At 41.9% G+C, this 8,503-nt stretch overlaps 1 pseudogene; it reads right to left on the reverse strand.

Moving 5' to 3' along the window:
- Positions 1-6,718: 6,718 nt before the first annotated feature.
- Positions 6,719-6,878, reverse strand: LOC132249730 (U4 spliceosomal RNA; annotated as a pseudogene).
- Between the last annotated feature and the right edge of the window lie 1,625 nt (positions 6,879-8,503).

Below are 8,503 nucleotides of genomic sequence, written 5' to 3' on the forward strand. Positions count from 1 at the left end.
TGATTCCCATTTGAAATCTCAGGATTTAATCTTGTGAACCATTTTTGCACATCTAATAGTGGTAGCATTGTATGGCATCCCCTCTCCCACACCCTTGAAAGGATTTCAAGGCACCCCAGGATACTGTGACTCCCTCCTTGAGAATCACTCTTCTATTATAGTCACCAATGTAAATATCTAGTTGTGTGCATTTGTTTTAAATGAATGAAAGGATTCACAGGGCTAGCATAGTTTCAGCTTCTTAACAGCTATTTATGTTAATGCAAGTTGCCTGTAAAATTCTCTATACATCACAGAAAACTTTTATCCCCTTGTGGATATCTGGAAAGAACTCATCAATATTGGAAGCAAGCAGCCAGGAAAGCTCAGTTTAAAACAAATTGCTTCCAAGTTTGCCAGGTTCATGAGCCTCAGGCCAGCTTGAAGTCAATGGAGAATTTTAAAATGATAAAAAATTTAGGGCAATAAGAAATATTACAAGTAAAATACTAGATGAGTTAGACCTAATGAGAGTCATCATTAATTCTACAGACAGGAATGTGTCAAGGCTGGAAAATGTCTTCTGGGAACAGCACTGAAGGAAAATGAGAGAAGCAGGAGCACATAGAGTCATTTTCTAAGATCAGCATTTATAGAAAGCACATGTTGGGTCATTTCTTGCCTTTTAATATTACTGAGAGGAATAGCAACATGTGCAGTTTCTTTCCTTCAGAAAGGTGCTACGGTTCCCTTTCTATCCCCCACCTGCCACCTTTATTTTTTTCCTTCAGCTGCATTCACTATCCCTTAAACTGTAAGAAACATACTGTATTGGAGAAAAAGTCATCTTTCAATTCGATCATGCGAGTCTTACTGTGACAAGATGTTTACTGATCTCAGGAAATATATCTCCCTCTATCTGTGAAAAATATAGCTCAGAGGAGAGAATTCATACATAGGAGAGATCAGTGGTATTTCTACGGTTGCTCTTTCTAAAGTGTTACACCAGAAAGAAGTAATCTTCCTAGTCCCTACAATTATCCCAGGTATGTATATTTTCCTGTAGTTCTTCATAGAAATGGCTGAAGACAGCAGAAGCCTCTTACAATATCCTGAAGCGAGGTCTGCACTACCATAGTCCAGTGCAAGTTTCATACTGAAAATACCATACCAAATGAGTCCTCTCAGAATCCTCTTTCCAATACTGGTTAGTACCAGGTGCTCCTGAAGAAAATTTAAAAGCCATAATTGTTCATTAATTTGCCCATGGGAGGTGAGGAGAATTTCTTCCTAATTCCATTCAAATGAAATGGATGCTTCCCAAAACATAAGGTTTAACAGTCCTTCTAAATGTCCTAGTTAGTGTAATATACTTTTTGGTTGTTTGTTCACCTGCTTAATAGAAATGTGAATCTAACTGAGTCTATAAAGTATTGAAATGTGATTTCCTTGCATCTTTCTTCCCCTGAAGGAAACAAAACAAAAACAAAACAGCAAAGTCCCAATGAAACACTGCCTGAGCACTGGGCAATGAGATCTGTCTCTGTATTTTCCCTGAACCACCTTTTTAGCTTTTAAGTGACTGACTCCTCTTATCCTAGCACCAAAAACATCTGGAGTCTTTTAATTTGTGCAGTTCATTTGGGAAAGTCCCCTGTTTGCTGTCTCCATCTTTATCTGGTTGCCATTCTTAGTTACATGACTACTTCTTTGCTGTTGGAATTTCCTTGCCAACACTAATACACGTACCTCCATTTCCGACATGCCCTTACCTGTTGCCAGAGAGTAAATATAGTCTCAGATCTGGAATGAAGAAGAAAGCCCTACTGTTGTGCATAGTTAATTTTAGGCAAACAATGATTAAGAGTTAATTACAATGCTCAATTCTTGATATTTTCCACTATGTTTGAATAGAATTAATTATTTTTCTAAGCTCACTTTCTGATTGAAATGTTATATTAATAAATACAAACTAAGGCACCAACCCAGAGAAGCTGATAGGACACAATATATGATTCATTGCAAAAAGGCTATCTAGGTGGAAATTGCATAATATAAGTTACTTTATAAAGCAGCCTTTAAGGCATGCAGTGATGTTCACGTAGGCTAAGTACAGACAAATCAAAAAAATTGGGGCTGAATGGATTAAATCTTCACAGGTTAATCTAAACTGCATAGATTGAACTGATAGGCAAGTGAAGAGAGATTCGTTTTTGATTCTGGAAATGTAGCTACATGCCTGTAGTGGCCCAGGCCAGAAGGTGGGGTGCATGAAAGCATGTCTCCCTGCTCAGCTGGAACAGACAGCTTGGGACAAGTTTAGCCTACCCATCCCAGTTTAGCCTACCCTGTCACCGGCCCTGCCCTGATCTGGGTGCATGCGCCCACCCCTATACTCTGTCACTGCTTGCCCAGCCAGAGCAGAGTAGGGTAAAAGCATGGCTTGTCCAGGAGGTGCAGGGATGCTGGAGCAGCTTCTGCCACTGCGCACTGCTTGTCTGAGGCAGTGCAGCAGCACTGCCCCACATCTCCCTGCCCCAGCTAGGTGAGCGGCAGGAGGGCATAGCCTCCGCTCCCAGCACCTTCTACCACCCATCTGGAGTGCAGCCCAGCCCAGCCCACCCCACGCAGATCCAGAGGCACATGCCCTCCCAGACTGGTGGCGAGAGCTGCCAGAGGAGCCACTGGAAGAGCAGCTCCTGGACTGGCTGCATGCAGTGGCAGGAATCCTGCACCCCCCTGCCCTGGCTGGGCAGCTTGTCCCAGCCCCAGCCCCAGCCCCAATCCCTCCCTCACTGTGGGGATGTTGATCTGCACCCGCCCCCTTCCCTCTCCCCTCCACCCACCACAGCAGACTTACCAGCTGGAGGCAGCTGTGTCCAGCATTGTCGAGGAATACTGCCTGTATAGTCTATGGCCAAATCTCTGAATCAGTGCTGAATCTCTGGATCTGAATCAGCTGAATCAAATTCGGACGGTGATTCAAATCACCGAATCAAATCACTGTCCCTCCAAACCGGCCGAATCTGAATCCAAAACAAATACTTGCTGCTTTGCACAGGTCTAATTTGTATGACCCAAGGGCATGGAATTTAGTTAGAATAATATGTGTCTCTGTATAGATTCAAAATATATGGCAGGACTGCTCTCCTGAATTATCCAGAAATAGGATGTCATAGGTTACCATACATTCTCAGTAGCTGTTTCTGAAGCTGCAAAATACTCTAGTATAGTGCTATGCCAGAGACAAAAATCTAATAGCATGACACACAAATTAAAGGACTGCAACCCTCACAGCAAATTGTTGAAAGGTAGATTTACTTGGTATAGCTCTCAGAAAAAGAAGCCATCAAACAATCCAAACAAAATGAAAATGATAAAAATCAGTCAAAAGTACCAAGTTCTCTCAAAGAACTGGAACCCACATTTGGGACTATGAACTATCTAATAAAATGTATACCATGATTATCAGAAATAGCAACACTTCAAAAGAATCGGAGGGCAGGTGGGGGGGGGGGGAGGAGAAGAGGAGGAATATAAAATGATATGTGGATAACAATCCAGAGAAGGAAGATCTACAAAACACAAAAACACATTATTACTCTCAAACCAAAACTAAAATATTATAAAAACCGGGATATAAAACTGCAAGTAGATACTTTACAATGTATGGTTGGAGCATCATTGTAACCAGAGAGAATTGCAGTGACATAGGGGTTATGTGTTGATGCCAACACAGCAAAACAATGTTCAAACAACCACCAAACTGGATGACCTTAAAGTTGCCACTGTAAAGTTAAAAATGAACCCAGAGAAGGGATTCTTGTAGCAGATTTCTCCCATGCAATTTCATAGATGAACAAGATATAAAGGGGGTCAGCCTGCCATCCCAGGGCTGCTCTGACCTGGATCAATGTGCTGCCATGGGGCTGGCTGGGACACACTGGTGTTTCACTATGGGACTAACTGACAGGCAGCCCCTGCACTGAAGCACTCTCATGCCCCAGCCAGCCAGGGCAGTGTGTTGTGGTGGAGTAAATAACTCCGCCATAGGATAGTACTGCCAGATACAAGTACATCTGGCAGTACTATCCTACGGTGGAGTTAATTAGTGTACTCCATCCTAATAGCACCACATGTGTAGACAGTGACATTTTATCATGGAGCTAATTAGTCAGCTCTTGCAGTAAACATCTCATGTAGACATACCCTGTGTGTAATTAAAGCATAGAACTCAGTGCCACAAGACATTGTGGAAGCTGACAGTTTAGCCAAATTCAAGAAGGGATTGGAGAAATTGCTTGGAAGAAAGGTAGCTATTTACAGTCGGAGTCAGGGGTACAACCACTGAATCAGTGGTTGGAATTTCCTAAACCCTAAATGCTGGAGGCTGCAAGTGAGAGGAACAGCATAAAAAACCCTTGTCATATACTACTCACTCTCCTTTTCAGCATCCACCCTCTGCCACTGTGTGATACAGGCCTATTTGTTACTGTAGATAGATCATGTGCTATGTCCAACTAAGAAATGCTACAAGCCTCCCTTAGAAAGAGAGGCCACTAGGAAAGCAACAATTAATTGCTTGGAACAACTAAAAACAGAACAGGGATGGGAATGGAGGTCAAAGGTTTATAACTAGTGTGCCAAGGGGGGACGACACTGAGCAGAATACACTGGACAGTGCCTACTGGCCTTTGAATGAGTTGAAACTGCCCAGAGACAGGATCAGGCCAGGGACAGGAAAGCAGCTCTGCAGTGCCTAGTGATCCTCCAAGCACAGCTTTCTTCCTGGTGAGATGAACTGATGGTCTGTCAATAAATGGGAGCTCTTGTGTTCTTATGAGTGTGGCATGCTCCTTGGACCAACTCCATCAGCACATGGGGCTGATCTAATGCACACTGCTTGCTGCATCTGGATTCACTCTGAGACTCATGGGTAGCACTGCAGGTTGGATGACAGGACTCCACAAGCTGGATACAGCCTATGGGCCATCTCTTTGACATCCCTGGGCTGTACAAAAATAAGTTCGCCTTGGTATCAGAGTTGAATGGAAAGAAGAGAGTCAAATCCAGAGAACTGAATGATCTGTAAAGTATCTGGAGGGTCAATAGATAGGCAAAAGACCCAATTTATTGGCTTACAATGAATCTCACAAATTGAAGACATGTTCAGAGATTACAAGTCTACCAAAAGCTTACTAGTACTTTTCTATTGGAATAAAGGAGATCATTATGGGTGAATCCAGATGAGCATGCACATGGCATTTACTTGAAATAAACAGCAGAGGCACATACTTGTGTTACTGCTACTTGTCCCTGAGGAATGTTCCCACACGCATACTCTGATGTGTGGCTAATTGCCCCAGTAGGGGAAGCCGAGGGCAGCAGCCTTACCTGGCATCCTGGAGGTGTCCCAGGGCTGCAGCAGCAGTGATCTGGGTGCACAGAGCCTGGCCTGTAGTAGGAGTGTGGCTCTGGCAGACTGCAGCCATGTGCACTGCCCCACTTTTTTTTTTTAAGGTACCAGGTGTTCCCGGTATCTAATTTTGGTTTTGTCCTGCAAATATGCACAGAGAACCTTTTTGCGTGCTCTGTGTGTGTTTTGTGGGGCTTCAAAAGCCTTTGAACTGCTGTAAACCACTGCATGCACTACTGATAGTTGATTACCACTGTTAGTTTTTGAAGCAACTCAGCCAAGAAATACATCCACTATTATTTTAGTGCGTTATGTCAAGCCAATATTGGTATTTGTAATGAGTTAATTTCAGGTAAGAGACCATGGTATAGATGTAAGGAATTCAGGAGAGTGGAAGCGAGTTTAAGTTTCATACACATGGGGCACAACCCGATGAGTAGGAATGTGCATTTCCCCAGGGATAAACAGCAGTAGTGCACTATGCTCCACTGCTACTTGTCCCTGGGAAATGCCAATGCCACTCATGCTTTGGTGCATGGCATGTTGCCTTGAGTGGGGTAGGGGAGGCTGAGGCCCGCAACTGTGCTGGTCTTTGCTGCCTTACCTGGGGCCGCAGGGGCCTCTAAGAGCCACAGCCACAGCAATCCTGTAGCAGGTAGTAGGAGTATGGCTCCAGCCAGCCAGGCTTTGGTTTTGGGTAGCGGGCACTTCCACCATGTGCTCCATCCCACTTTTTTAGGTGTAGGTTTTTTGACCCTGGGATCTTCCTGCAGTCAAAAAACTGTTCTGCACTGCAAATTAGGAGCATGGGGAAGGCCTGCATGTGTGGTGTGTAGTGCTGTAGATGGGGTCTGTAGTACCACACACTACACATCTGCACTTGCCTGGACACACTATGAAAAGTATTCCATGTAATCCACAGACCAATGAACTATCTGAGAAAGATATATGAATAGTTAAGTGGATGCTAATTGGGCAAAAGAATATGGTTAGCGTCTTTACATCTGTTTCTAAATTACCAAATCACATATATAGAATTATGGGCTCCACACACACACAGATTTTAATAATCAAAAAGTTCATGTCTGTCATACCTGCAAAAATGTCTTTTATAAGACTCAAAAGTGACAAATCATGATAAAATAGAACAGAGCTGGATGGATAGAAAACATCAATTGAAATCCCAGTATGAAATAATACTATAAAACTGAAAGCATTCATAGGAAATTATAGTATAACAACAAGAAGGCCAGTCAAGGTATGGTAAGTGAACCATGGATACAACCCAGGCCTTATGTAATGCACTGAAAAAATTGATAGTTATTTAGATAAAATTGCAGATGCCTGAGGACTCAAACAATACCTGGTGATAGAAAGAGAGACTGTAATGCTGAAGACCCAAGCAAAGAGAAAAATGTTCAACTAGCAATAATCACGCCTCGGATTAACCTTATTGGCTACAATACTGCCACTGCACCAATATGTTCTTAAAAATAACCACTAAGTAGAAAGAAAAAAAATCAGTTACAAATAAGAAAAGCACAAACACCAGATACAACTATGGTGATCTTACTGTAGTACAAGATGCAGCACTCATATAGCGAATTCCATAGTATTTTTGTTCCCAGACTTCAAAATGCTACAGTTCAGTACATTGATTAAAAGAACAATAAAGAAATACAAACCAGTTATATAGGGGTTTGGTATTTGTGTAAAGGGCCAATTGAAACTGCCAACATATACAAGTGTGAGCTGGAGTGGTATGGGTACTATACTGCCCAGTTAGCAACCCAGAGGTTGCAAGTTTGAGGCCATAGAAAAAGCACTTACGGTGCCCTGTCAGATTCCAACAAATCTGCAGATTCTATTATATACCTTGTCACAAGGCCATAAGAAAGGAAAAATATATGGAAGTAAATGTTTTAATAGGAAACACAAACATTAATATCAAAGAAAAGGGAAAGAAAGTAAAAACAAGAGAACAGAAAGAGTAGATAAGTATTCAATCCTATGAGGAAGAAATTACATGTGAAAAAAATAAAGAAAGAGGAGAGAAAAACAAGACTAAATGAATCCAGGGAATCATTCTAGTTGCTTATAGAACCATATTTCTGCCATATATTTAAGATTCTGCAAAATACATTTACAGGTGCCTAATGGAACCAAAATGTTTTGAATTACACTGGAAATAAATTTCAAAATCCTTCCATTAAAATGAAATACATATTTTCATATAATTGTTTACAATGGGTCCCTAAAGATTTCGCCTAGTGGTGAGGACCAAAAATGGCCTCAGTATCATGAGCTGTAAATTATATTGCAAATTACTTTACTGGGCATATCAGTTTCTCTTGGTGTTCTGCCAGTCTATTTGAGGAGAATCATTTCACCATCATGTTGGTCAACTGAGCCCCCATTTTCTATAATTAAAAAGCTTTGCCAGCAATCCCATCAATTCAGACAGATTGTAAATGAGCCCTCTGATTTGCTGAGCACATCTGTTGCCTTTACCATATTAAAGAGAATCTAGTTCACATGTGCTTTTAAATTAGCTGAAATAACAATCATGGTTTCCAACCCAAGCACAGCAGAACTGCCAAATCTTATCAGTATGGCCTGACAGTGATACTAGTAGGTTTGTTTTGTATAGATCATAGATCCCAGACAGTCACCAGTAACTTAATCAACAAAAATTAACTGGATCTTGAAAAATCTCGTGTCTCCTAGATTTTTCATGATTTGTGTCAAAAGATATTAATTACAAATGCAATCTTCAAGTGCAGTTTTCCCTTGAAGTCTTTTCCAGTTTTCAGGTTAGCTGTACCACTGGCCCTTCTAGATTTCTTCAAGACCATGGGTACAGAGAGAAATGCAGCTCCCAGCTGTAACTCAGAACATGTTCTGCAAAGCATTCTGAGTTACAGCGTTACCTCAGACCAAACAGAAGTTCACTGTCGGTTCCAGGGGGAAGGGGAAATCAGGCTGCCAGCTGGTTTTGGCACTGAATTGACAACCCAGCCCCAATACCTTTTCTCTGGACAAGCACAACCTTCAGATCAACCACAATTCCTGACGGTTGATAATAAGCAAATTTATTGACACACAGGG

This window comes from Alligator mississippiensis, chromosome 3 (genome assembly GCF_030867095.1).
Source record: "Alligator mississippiensis isolate rAllMis1 chromosome 3, rAllMis1, whole genome shotgun sequence".
NCBI lineage: Eukaryota > Metazoa > Chordata > Crocodylia > Alligatoridae > Alligator > Alligator mississippiensis.